Raw genomic sequence first — 10,738 nt, 5'->3', positions numbered from 1 at the left:
CCTTGAGCTAACTGCTGCACTGTATTAAGTGTGTGTAATAGTATGTTCATCAAGAACAAGAGTACTGGACCCAGTTCCTCTTCTCTCTTTGAAAGCATTGTTCAGCTGCATATACTGCATGTCAGAATGCATTTGCAAACATAGATTGGGGGGCCTTTATCTGCTCCCCACCTACCTTTGTTGCTGAGACCATATTCACCCTATCATAAATCCAAATGGCAAGCCTTAACACCAGTTATGCAAAATTATTGACAAGGAGGCATTTGCAAACCCACTAGACTTTACACTTTCATGCAAAGCATCAACCACCACTCCAATGGAGCCACTTATACTACTGTTCTTTTCCTGTATGATAGAGACGAGGACTGAAGAGTAAAGGTGCCTTTGTTTACCACTAGGGTATATATGGATTTGCATGTGTACTCCTTTGTATGTACCCTTGCCTCCCATAGCTGCTATGGCTCCTGATTTACAGATTTGGGGTGCCTGTTTTGATCACCAGTTTTTTCTTAATTGACCTCTAGAACAATATACCCTTCAATTGTCTCCATTTGGCAGGGACAGTCTCAATTAATCCTTTGTCATACCAACTTTTACGCTGCATTTCAAACAACCCCATTTTGTCTCCCTTCCCCTTTAACCTCAGCTTATTTTAATTGCTGCAAATAGAGGTCCGAATGCAATGGTTAACATGCTGCTCAGCAATGGGGAGAGGAGCGGTGGTTCTCAAGGCTTTCCCTTGCCTTTCCCAAAAGGCTCAGGCAAAAGCAAACAGTTGAAGCTTCTCCTGGCATATTCCTCATTAATAAGCTTTTGATATCTGGACCACATTGTGCTGTTGCTTGTCAACATGTGTCCTGGTTTTCATCTTGTGGAACATTGGAATTGGAACAAAGCTTTCATCTTGTGGAACATTGGAATTGGAACGAAGTGTGTCCCTAGATGCTGTTAGAATGTAACTCCTAACAGCCTTAGGTAACTTAGTAGTGAAGGATAATGGAATTTTTGGTTCAACAGCATCTGGGGGGGGGGGGGGAATTGCCTAATGACTTGAGTCAGTTATTCAAACCCCCAAAAAACTCAAAATCTGTGGCCAAGAAAGATGCCATGAAGGGTTTCACTGGCTGACAACTAAGGATGACTTTTACCCCAGAAACACAGTCCGCCTGACCTTTCCCCCCAGAAACACAGTTTATTTGCATCTATCAAGTAGGAAATAAGGTACCACTTATAAAAGTGGGGAGGCAAGTTTAACTAATTTACGACTTGGAATGAGGAAGTGCCATCAGAGTGGATGATGAAGCAGCTGCTCCCCCCTGTGGCCAGAATTGAACATCCCCTCAGGAGAAGGTTAAATTGCCTCTGCGTCTGTCTGTCTTGGTCTCTGTTTGATGTGTTTATGTTTGCCCTATGTGTGTATAATGTGATCAACCCTGAGTCCCCTTCGGGGTGAAAAGGGCGGAATATAAATACTGTAAATAAATAAATAAAGTCTCTATAAATGTCTCTGTATGTATCCATTGCCTTGATGTCTGATTTGAGAGTGTAGACTCTCCAACATCCACTTTTGATCTCTGATCCTTGCCTTCAACCTGCTTGTATCTGATTTGATCCTTTGGAGCAATCCTTTGAATTGCCACATTTCCAGAAATATACATAGTCAAATATAGTTAAGACTACAGATGTATTGTGTCTATCTTGCTGAATCACTTTTAATTTGGACTTGGAAGAAGATCTCCCTATTAGATTTTGTACCTCTTGCCAAAAGAAAAACTGAAAAGTAAAATTGGTTTCTGTCAGTTTTAGTTTCAGTTGAAAAATTACAGTCTCTCTCATCCTCATTTTCTTTCAGAACTTTACAATCTCCTCCCTCCTTTTCTTAAGAAACAGGTATTTTCCAGCTGCTAGAGCCTAAATGTTGCACCCCTGGAAATCTCTATGACCATAGCACCACACAAGAGTCCAAAGTATAAGAAAAGTTTTTGTAAAAACACATAAAATATATGAAAAAAACAGGAATAAGGAAAGAAGATGTATAATCCAAAAGTCCACAAGCAAAGGTATACTTAGTAAAACTTGTGCAAGAATATAAAACAAGAACATAGAAAACTTCCAGGATACTTAAATCCAAAATCAAAGCTTGACTTTATTACCTTTAGTCGTTCCCATCCCTAGTCACCAAAGAATATGCATTTTCAGATTTCCATTCCCCTTAAAATGGCCCATGGCCTATGGTGCTTGACTACAGATTGGGATTACTGTCTATGTCAAGGGTCCCCAAACTACGGGCCGCGGGCCGCATGCAGCCCCCCAAGAACAATTTATCCGGCCCCCGCAGCTTTATCGCCTTTCCTGCCTTATCCCGCTCCCTACACAAGCCTTGGAGCCTTGCCTTTCCATTTTTCCCGCCACTTTTCTGCTGCACGAGCCTTTGAGCCTCTCCTGGCTCCCCCCTCTCCCTGCCCAAGCCTTGGAACCCTGCCTTTCCCGCCACCTTTCTGCTGCACGAGACTGAGCCTCTCCAGGCTTCTCCCTCTCCCTGCACAAGTCTTGGAGGAGTTTCTTCCCCCCACTAAGGCCTCGAACCCTGGGAGAAATCCGGAGTATATTGCCAATGCTGATTAGTAATACACTCCGGGTTTCTTCCAGGGCTCGAGGCCTTAGCGGGGGAAAAGAGTTTCTTCTACCCACTAAGGCCTCAGACCCTGGGAGAAATCCGGAGGGTATTGCCAAAGGCCTGGCTTAGAGAAACCGGGGAGCGTATTTCTAATCAGCCCTTAGTGGAGGGCAGCCTAAGGAAGAGGGAGAGAAAAGTGCTCCTCCCTCTCTTGAGCTCTCTCCAGCTCAGCAGTGTGCTCCCTTCCTTGGGCTGCCCCAGGAGGAGGTGCAGAGGAGGGGGAAGCAGAGGCAGGGAGATACAGATAACTGGAACTCTATTATTATTATTATTATTATTATTATTATTATTATTATTATTATTATTATTAGTAGTAGTAGTAGTAGTAATAATAGTATTATGGCAGAAGAGGGTTGAACTAAATGGCCCAAGGGGTCTCTTCCAACCTGCTCCATTATTATTATTATTATTATTATTATTATTATTATTATTATTATTATTTATTAACATTGAGGCTGGGTGGCCATCTGTCAGGGGTGCTTTGCTATGATTTTGGTACACAAAGGCAGAAGAGGTTGGACTAAATGGCCCAAGGGGTCTCTTCCAACCCTCTTTATTATTTTTATTATGATTATGATTAACATTGAGGCTGTATTTATTCCTGTTTTTGTTTTTTTTACTTCAAAATAAGATATGTGCAGTGTGCACTGCATAGGAATTTGTTCATAGTATTTTTAAAAAACTATTGTCCGGCCCTCCAATGGTCTGTGGGACCGTGAACTGGCCCTCTGTTTAAAAAGTTTAGGGACCCCTGGTCTATGTTTTAAGTTATTTTAACTTTTGTAAGATGTGTTATTATACTGTGATTTTGTCCCAGTGTAAGCCGCCCAAGTCCTTCAGGAGATGGAGCTGGGTATAAATAAAGTTTTTAATAATAGTTATTATTATTATTATTATTATTATTATTAACTTAAGCCTAGCTTCTCCCTTGAACATTATGTTGCCGGAACTAACTCTTAGGTAAACAACTTGCCAGTTAATAGACACCCATGAAGTCATTTCTTTTCCCACAAATTCTCTCCTCAATTTTCCCATGTAAACACTCTGATCAGAGCTGCCTATTTTCTGCTCTAATCTATACACAAAGACTTTTGTTGACCTCTGTAGCTCCAGGTGTTTTTCCCTGGGAGCCTTCCATATCAATTTGCTCTTCGCCCGACTTCTTATCTAATGTTGCAGTTTCTGGCTTCTCTAACTGACCTTAAGGCCCTGCACTTTCTGAGTCAGGTTTTTCTCAGAGAGAACCATCATTTCTCTGACTTGAATATTCTTCACTTTGTGCTCCAGGAAATCTCATAGGAAATCGCACAATTCTCTCTAACCCATCAGCCTCAGGCTGTACTATAACAATAAATATCTATGCACCTATGTTTCACGGTGCACCTACACTGTAGAATGAATGTAGTTTTATACCACCTTTACTGCCATGGCTCAATGATATGGAATTCTGGGATTTGTAGTTTACTAAGGCACCAGTACTCCTTGGCAGAGTTGGCTAAATACCTTGTAAAATGATAATACCCTCAATTTCATAACATTGAGCCATTGCAATTGAAATCTGGTGTCAAACGGCACTGTTTCTGTGGTGTAGATGCACTTTTGATGTCACTGAAGGTTGCTTCATAAACTATAGACAGCCCTCCACAATTGCTGAGGTTAAGGGCATAAGATCTCCATTAAAAGTGAAAAACTTCACATAAAAATTGCTCATCATTTTTACCTGAGAGAATTCTTTCTAGGAATATCAACGTCCTCCAGTGCAACACCTTGGCCAACTCTTGGTGGATGCTGACCATAGAATTGCGCCAGAGGACCTAGAGTTTACTAGCGAGAACATTGTAATCAAATTCATGATTAATAAAGCTGCAAAAATCAAATCCACAAACACAAAGAGCCAACTGTAGTTAAAACCTCTTTAAATATAGTAGCTGATTGAGAGAATTAAGATATTCATTTGCATACTAACCAGTCCCTCTACTCTTTTCATTATTGCAAGGATTGCTTGACTGAAGATTGTTACCGCTACTACTGTTGTTCTTCCTGCAAACAGCATTTCATTTTTCAAAAACACCTTTTCATAGAGTAATTCTTAAATAAGGACTCAGTGGATCACACAAAACAGCTGCAGGCTGGTGAAGGGTGTGTTAACTGTTGCAGTGAATCTATCATGTGTCTCTGTCCTCAGAATCAAATGATAGCAATAGACTCCACATGAAGTTTACAATCTTTTTTGTGCAGTGCAGAAGGGCCAGGAAAGGAAAGTGCGGGTTGAGGCAGGAGGTGGCCAAGTTTTCAGCCCAAGTCTGAAAAGGTGTTTAAGGATGAAAGGGAGAGTTTTGAGGACGAACAGCATGGAGGAGTCCTTCACCTTCAAGAACAGAGAACGACGTGGCTTGTAAGAAGGCTCTTCTGGATAGGAATCATGCACACACACCCTCAAAGGATATCACTTTGGGACAGTTGAAAATGCCTAGGTAGTTGTGATAAGGGCTTTGAACATCTCAAGTGAAGACTTCCTCCACTGGCATGAAGAATGGTAGCAATGCTGGATTCGTTCTATTCAATCACAGAGCCTATTTTGAAAGGGTAGACTGTGATTGCATGTATGTTCAATTTTTTTTTTAAAAAAAAATTCTCATTACTTTTAGGGCAGGCCACCATTCTAACTTTACTCCATGATTTTTTTTTCTTTAGTACTTTCCTTCATTCAGATATTATTTAATTGATCAATCGTTCAGTTCTTTATATTTTCCTTTTCCTTTGACTTTATCAATCTTCACAATTTCAGATCTCAGTTCTTCTTGATTTGGCCTGATGTATATTTGGTTCTACTTCCAAGTTATAGTTTCCCAAGGTCTACACCCTTCTCTGTGAGGCAGCCGAAAGAGACGGAGAGTGCATCACCGCTTTCCCTCCCTCCTTGCTTCCTTCCCCAGTGGGGCAGCGGGGAGAGAGGCTAGACTGAAAACTCAGGGAATTGAAGACACGTAACAGCTGACATTTCAAAGGTTTTTTTCAACAAAGAACATGGTGGGCAGGGCCAAATCTCTACAATGTGATGGCAAAACAACTGAAAGAATACTGTGTACAACTGATATATTTAACAGTGTGATGAAGGTAGGGAAATCATCTGTTTCCTTTCAACACGGAGTCTTACTGAGCTCTACTCTGCCAAACACTTCCCTGCTTCAATGTGATGAAGTCCCTAATGAAGATTGTTCACTGTGTGTTCTCAGTAGCCAAGGAATATTGACTGCCGGCATGAAGGGAATGGAAAACTGGGTGGGATAGGTAATGGAATAGTTAATTGGGACAGGATCTCTGGACATTCAACAGGTCCCATAGTATCAGTATTACATGCTCAATGTGTGGCAGTAATTTGAGAAATTCTTAGTGAGAGGAATAATCACTCGCCACCAGAAAGAAAGATAAGTTGTTGCCTGTACACCTGGAACCATGACATTTCAAAACTAAAGATTTGCTAGATGACTGAATGCTGCTCAGATCCTTACTCCAGTGGCAGTGGATGGGGCGGTAGAGGAAAGATGGGCAAAGCAGCAAGACTGGTTGGACTCCAACAGTATGTTATCTGATGGTCATCCATCACACCCAATCAGCCCTGAGTGCCATATCTGGCCAGCATCTGCACTACAAAACTAGCAGTGGATCTGGCACAGTCAATACCATCTGTGTGGTCACAGGAGAGATTATTGGCATGATTTCATTCCATGACTGTGTTTTTTTTTTAAAAAAGATGGGATTTTCTTAATATATTATGGTAATGTTATCATTTGAAAAAAAAAGATTTTGAGTTAAAAATTTAAAACAACAAATTGTCATAGGAACTGTTTGGGGGCCAAAATCCAGTTCACATTAAATTTTATAAATAAATCAAAATATCAGATTGCTGTTGCTGCTTAAAGAGATGGAATTGGCTATCATCCCCAAACCCTGCCAGTATGCAAATTTGGCCATGTTGGGTCTGAGTGCCAAGTTAGTTACAGGTCCATACTGGCAGGGTTTGGGGATGATTGAACTTGACATTCAGGAGTTATAGTTCACCCATATTCAGAAAATACTGAATCCAGCAGATGAGGGATCTGACCCAAACTTTGCACACAAATTCAATATGGCCAACTGAGAATACTGGTGATCTTTTAGGGGTGACTAACCTTTAACTTTGGGAGTTATAAGGTAAAGGTAAAGGTTTCCCCTGATGTTAAGTCCAGTCATGTTAGTGGGGTTCAGAGGGCTCTTAGATTGCAGGTGAATTATATATCTCAGTCCCTACAACTCCTACGAATCATGGCGAATTGTCCCCAAACCTCTCTCTTTAGTATGTTCAGTTGCTGATCAATTCCTGTTTGCTGTGTGCCATAGGAAAGGATAGGAAAGGGTTAAGGGAGAGGCAGTGGGCGGAGTCATGCAAATAGACAGGGAAAGGAACACTGGGATGTGCTCACTTTTATTATGTGTATAGATAATGTGTGTGTGTGTGCATATGTATATGTGTGTATATATGTGTGTGTGTGTGTGTGTGTGTATGTGTGTGTGTGTGTGTGTGTATATATATATATATATATATGGCTTTTTAGCGTCACGGCCACTTTCTGAAGTTGCTTGGCCAGATTTCATCTGTATATCTATCTTTCCAAACAACAAAAAACAAGAATGACAAAAATAACAATACCACTCATAATAATAATAATAATAATAATAATAATAATAATAATAATATACAACCAATACAAAGGCGAATCGGACAATCCTTCGCCTCACCACAAAATACTAATACTACTACTACTAATAATAATACACTAATAATGAAAGGTCCTCACACCAAACGTTAATACACTACTCTCAAACCACGCACATAATATATTCCCGGCAAAATACCTAGACTCCCTTCAACAGTTCAATAAAATACCCATTAAACTACATTATACGCCACTCTAAATTCAAATAACCCAACTCAAACCAAATACTGTCATTTACCTACCACAACAATCTATGGTCCCTTCCACAAAACTGAATATTATTACCCACTCTAACAAGAGGACAATTCCAAACATCAAACAATCACGACCAGCTAACACCATCCCAACAAAACATTTCCCCGGGGAGAAAGCACCCAAAATTTCACGCTAAAACCCCACTACATCCAAAACATACTACAAAACTACGACCTTCACACTTCCCTCCAACACACAAAACAACTAACAACCAAAAATATTACATAATCACATACTTTACTAACTCACATATACTAATTACCGCCAATTCTACAATACTTTATTTCCAACACCACCGCAAATTGCCACAGCATCGCATGGCAGGACACAGCTAGTGTGTGTGTGTGTGTGTGTGTGTGTGTGTGTGTGTATAAACCAATACATTTATTATGGCATAAGCTTTTCAGATCAGAGTCCACTTTATCAAATGCATACGATATACTAAGTTGGAAAACACATAGAGACACAGTACAACCCCCTTATTTACGGATTCAGTATCCACAGTTCTACCTACCCATGTTGCAAAAAGCATCTCTCGCTCTAAAGTATTTGTAAACTTCTTTAGATTCCCCAGTGTTTTCTATGGTATGATTCTGGCCCAAGTATCAAAATATAGAGTTTGCTATTATCCATGGTTTCATATATCCACAAGGAGTCTTGGAACGTATGTCCCACAGATACAGGTGTAGTATTGTACCCACTAAAACTGTGAAAACCATGAACAATCTTATATGTTGTGTATAAAAAAGAATTACAGTGACTCCTCTTTACTGTGTTTATTTCAATAGATTAACATGACAGGCAACTTCTCTGGAAAGAATAAAATGAAATTTCACATTAAATTAAAAATAAGACCTAATATTAAGGATCAGCTGCAATAAAATTGCATAAATTAGTTAAAACATCAGTTTGTTTCCTAGATGCTAGCATGAATAAATATCTTTATATTTAATAAACGATGGGATTTAACACACCTCTGCTAAGTTCCAATGGGAAGGCATTCTTCAATTTTGGCAGAATCCCCAAGGAATTCTAGCGCTAAGACTTGCCTGCCATATATGACACATCAATGGCCTTCCCCTATACATCTCTGTGGACTGATATGTATTAACATTAAATAGAAGGGTCTGTTAGTTTTGCACATAGAAAACTAATATATTAAAAAGAGAGACATATGATACTAGTTTTCTGTATGGAGGGATGTTATGGGGTAGAGTGACATGACCACCAACTGCCCTAGTTTGGCAGGAAGAATGCCAATTAATCCTACCATATTTTAAAATTTCTCAGTTTCTTTCTCCTCCTCCACTTTCCCTGTTTTCTTCTAGCTAACTCAATTGCAACACACTGAGCTCAAAATGCAAAAGTGGTTTTCACTCAATCACTTCAGCAGCAGTTGGGTAGAGGAGTAGAAGAGATGAAACCTTTTCCTTCCCAGCAGGTGTTTTTTCCTCTTCCATTGGCAGAGGTAAGGCATAAATTTGGGAATGCATGTTCTAAAAGCTTTTTCTCTGCTGTGGGTAAGGTAAACACAAGATAATGGTCTTCAAGCAGAAGCCAGCAAGCTCCTAAAGTACTCACAATAGTCCTTTATTGTTGCCACTCACAGACAAATCCAACAAACTTTTATCTCCCTCCCACCTCTCTGCTCAACACCTTTTACTTTTATTTTCCCAGTTCCACCCTTCCAGAATCTCACAATAACTAGCTGACATTCATCAACAAGCCTTGATTCAGAGCTGGTTTTTCATCTCTTAGGATTAGGGGATAGGCATGTGCGATTTCCCCCCCCCCCCCCAAAAAAAAATGGTTCTAAACTATGTTCAAAAGTAGGGGGCACTAGCACTTCGTTTCTAAAGTTCTTTCTGAATTTTGGAGGTAAAAAGTTCAAAACTTTACAAAACTTCCAAATCTTCACAAGTGTGTTAATGGCGGATGTGCATGCGCAACAGGGAAAATAGCACTGGCAGTGGGGAAAATCCAGGGGTTTCTCTCTCCATTATTTTTTCAATATCCTGATGAAATTTGTGACAGTGTTAGCCCACCAAATTTCAGAACGTTTTATTTATCCATGGATTTTTGGCAAATTTTTAAAGTTTTTAAAAACAACATTTAAAAAACCTACAAGACCTAGTTCTTGAATTTTCTGTCCAATGACACAAGATAACAGGGGATCATTCCCCACTCATTTTTTAGAAATACTAATATATCTACCAATGTAAGGGAATTTTAAAAAGTTTTCAGAAAAACTAACTGTTCAAGGGGAAGCAGAATTTTCTCTCTCCTCTTCTGATTGGCGCATTCTCTTCCCAAGGCATACTGGGAAATGTAGTTTAAGGCAGGCCTATTGCAATCTCTACCATTGGGGGCCTGAAACTGTAGTTAAGATGGCTGTGATTAGTCACACCCACAGCGCCTCCTTTATGGCAGCACCAGTGAAGATGCGGCCACAAATGAGATTTTAAGATTTTAAAAGCAGCTTTACCAAATTAAACTGAACTTGGGAGACATCCGAACGTTACAGAACATTTCCAAAAATAAAAATAAAAATGGGTAAGTGATTCAAATTCTAAATCCCCTAACCTTTTTGCATGCCTCAGAACTCACCTTCTTATATCAATATTTAATGAACCAGATACGAATTCTAATCTAATCTGAAATTTTGCACACCTCTATTAGTCCCCCACATTCTTACACTCAGTCAAAAGCAAACTGAGATAGCTTCTCCTAACTTCTGTGTTCCTCTTCACAAATAACTTTTGGCATTATTGCCTGAAATTTTGGGTCCTCCCGGTGTGCTACAGCTCCCAATTGGTCCAATGAAACAAACAGGAGTTAGAGGCAGGAACAGAAATCAGTTTATTCAGCTCTGGTCAGAGTGGACACTGGAGGCAGTTAACAAATCTAGTGTGTTTTCCAAGTACAAGAATGGGTATTAAGAATTACATACATTTAGTAACATAACAAACAGATATGATTGGCCATGTTCCAGAAGTATTCTCTCCTGACGTTTCACCCACATCTATGGCAGGCATCCTCAGAGGGTGTG

The sequence above is a fragment of the Anolis carolinensis genome, chromosome 2, assembly GCF_035594765.1.
Source record: "Anolis carolinensis isolate JA03-04 chromosome 2, rAnoCar3.1.pri, whole genome shotgun sequence".
In the NCBI taxonomy this organism is placed as follows: domain Eukaryota; kingdom Metazoa; phylum Chordata; class Lepidosauria; order Squamata; family Dactyloidae; genus Anolis; species Anolis carolinensis.
Note: the sequence above shows the minus strand (reverse complement) of the source record.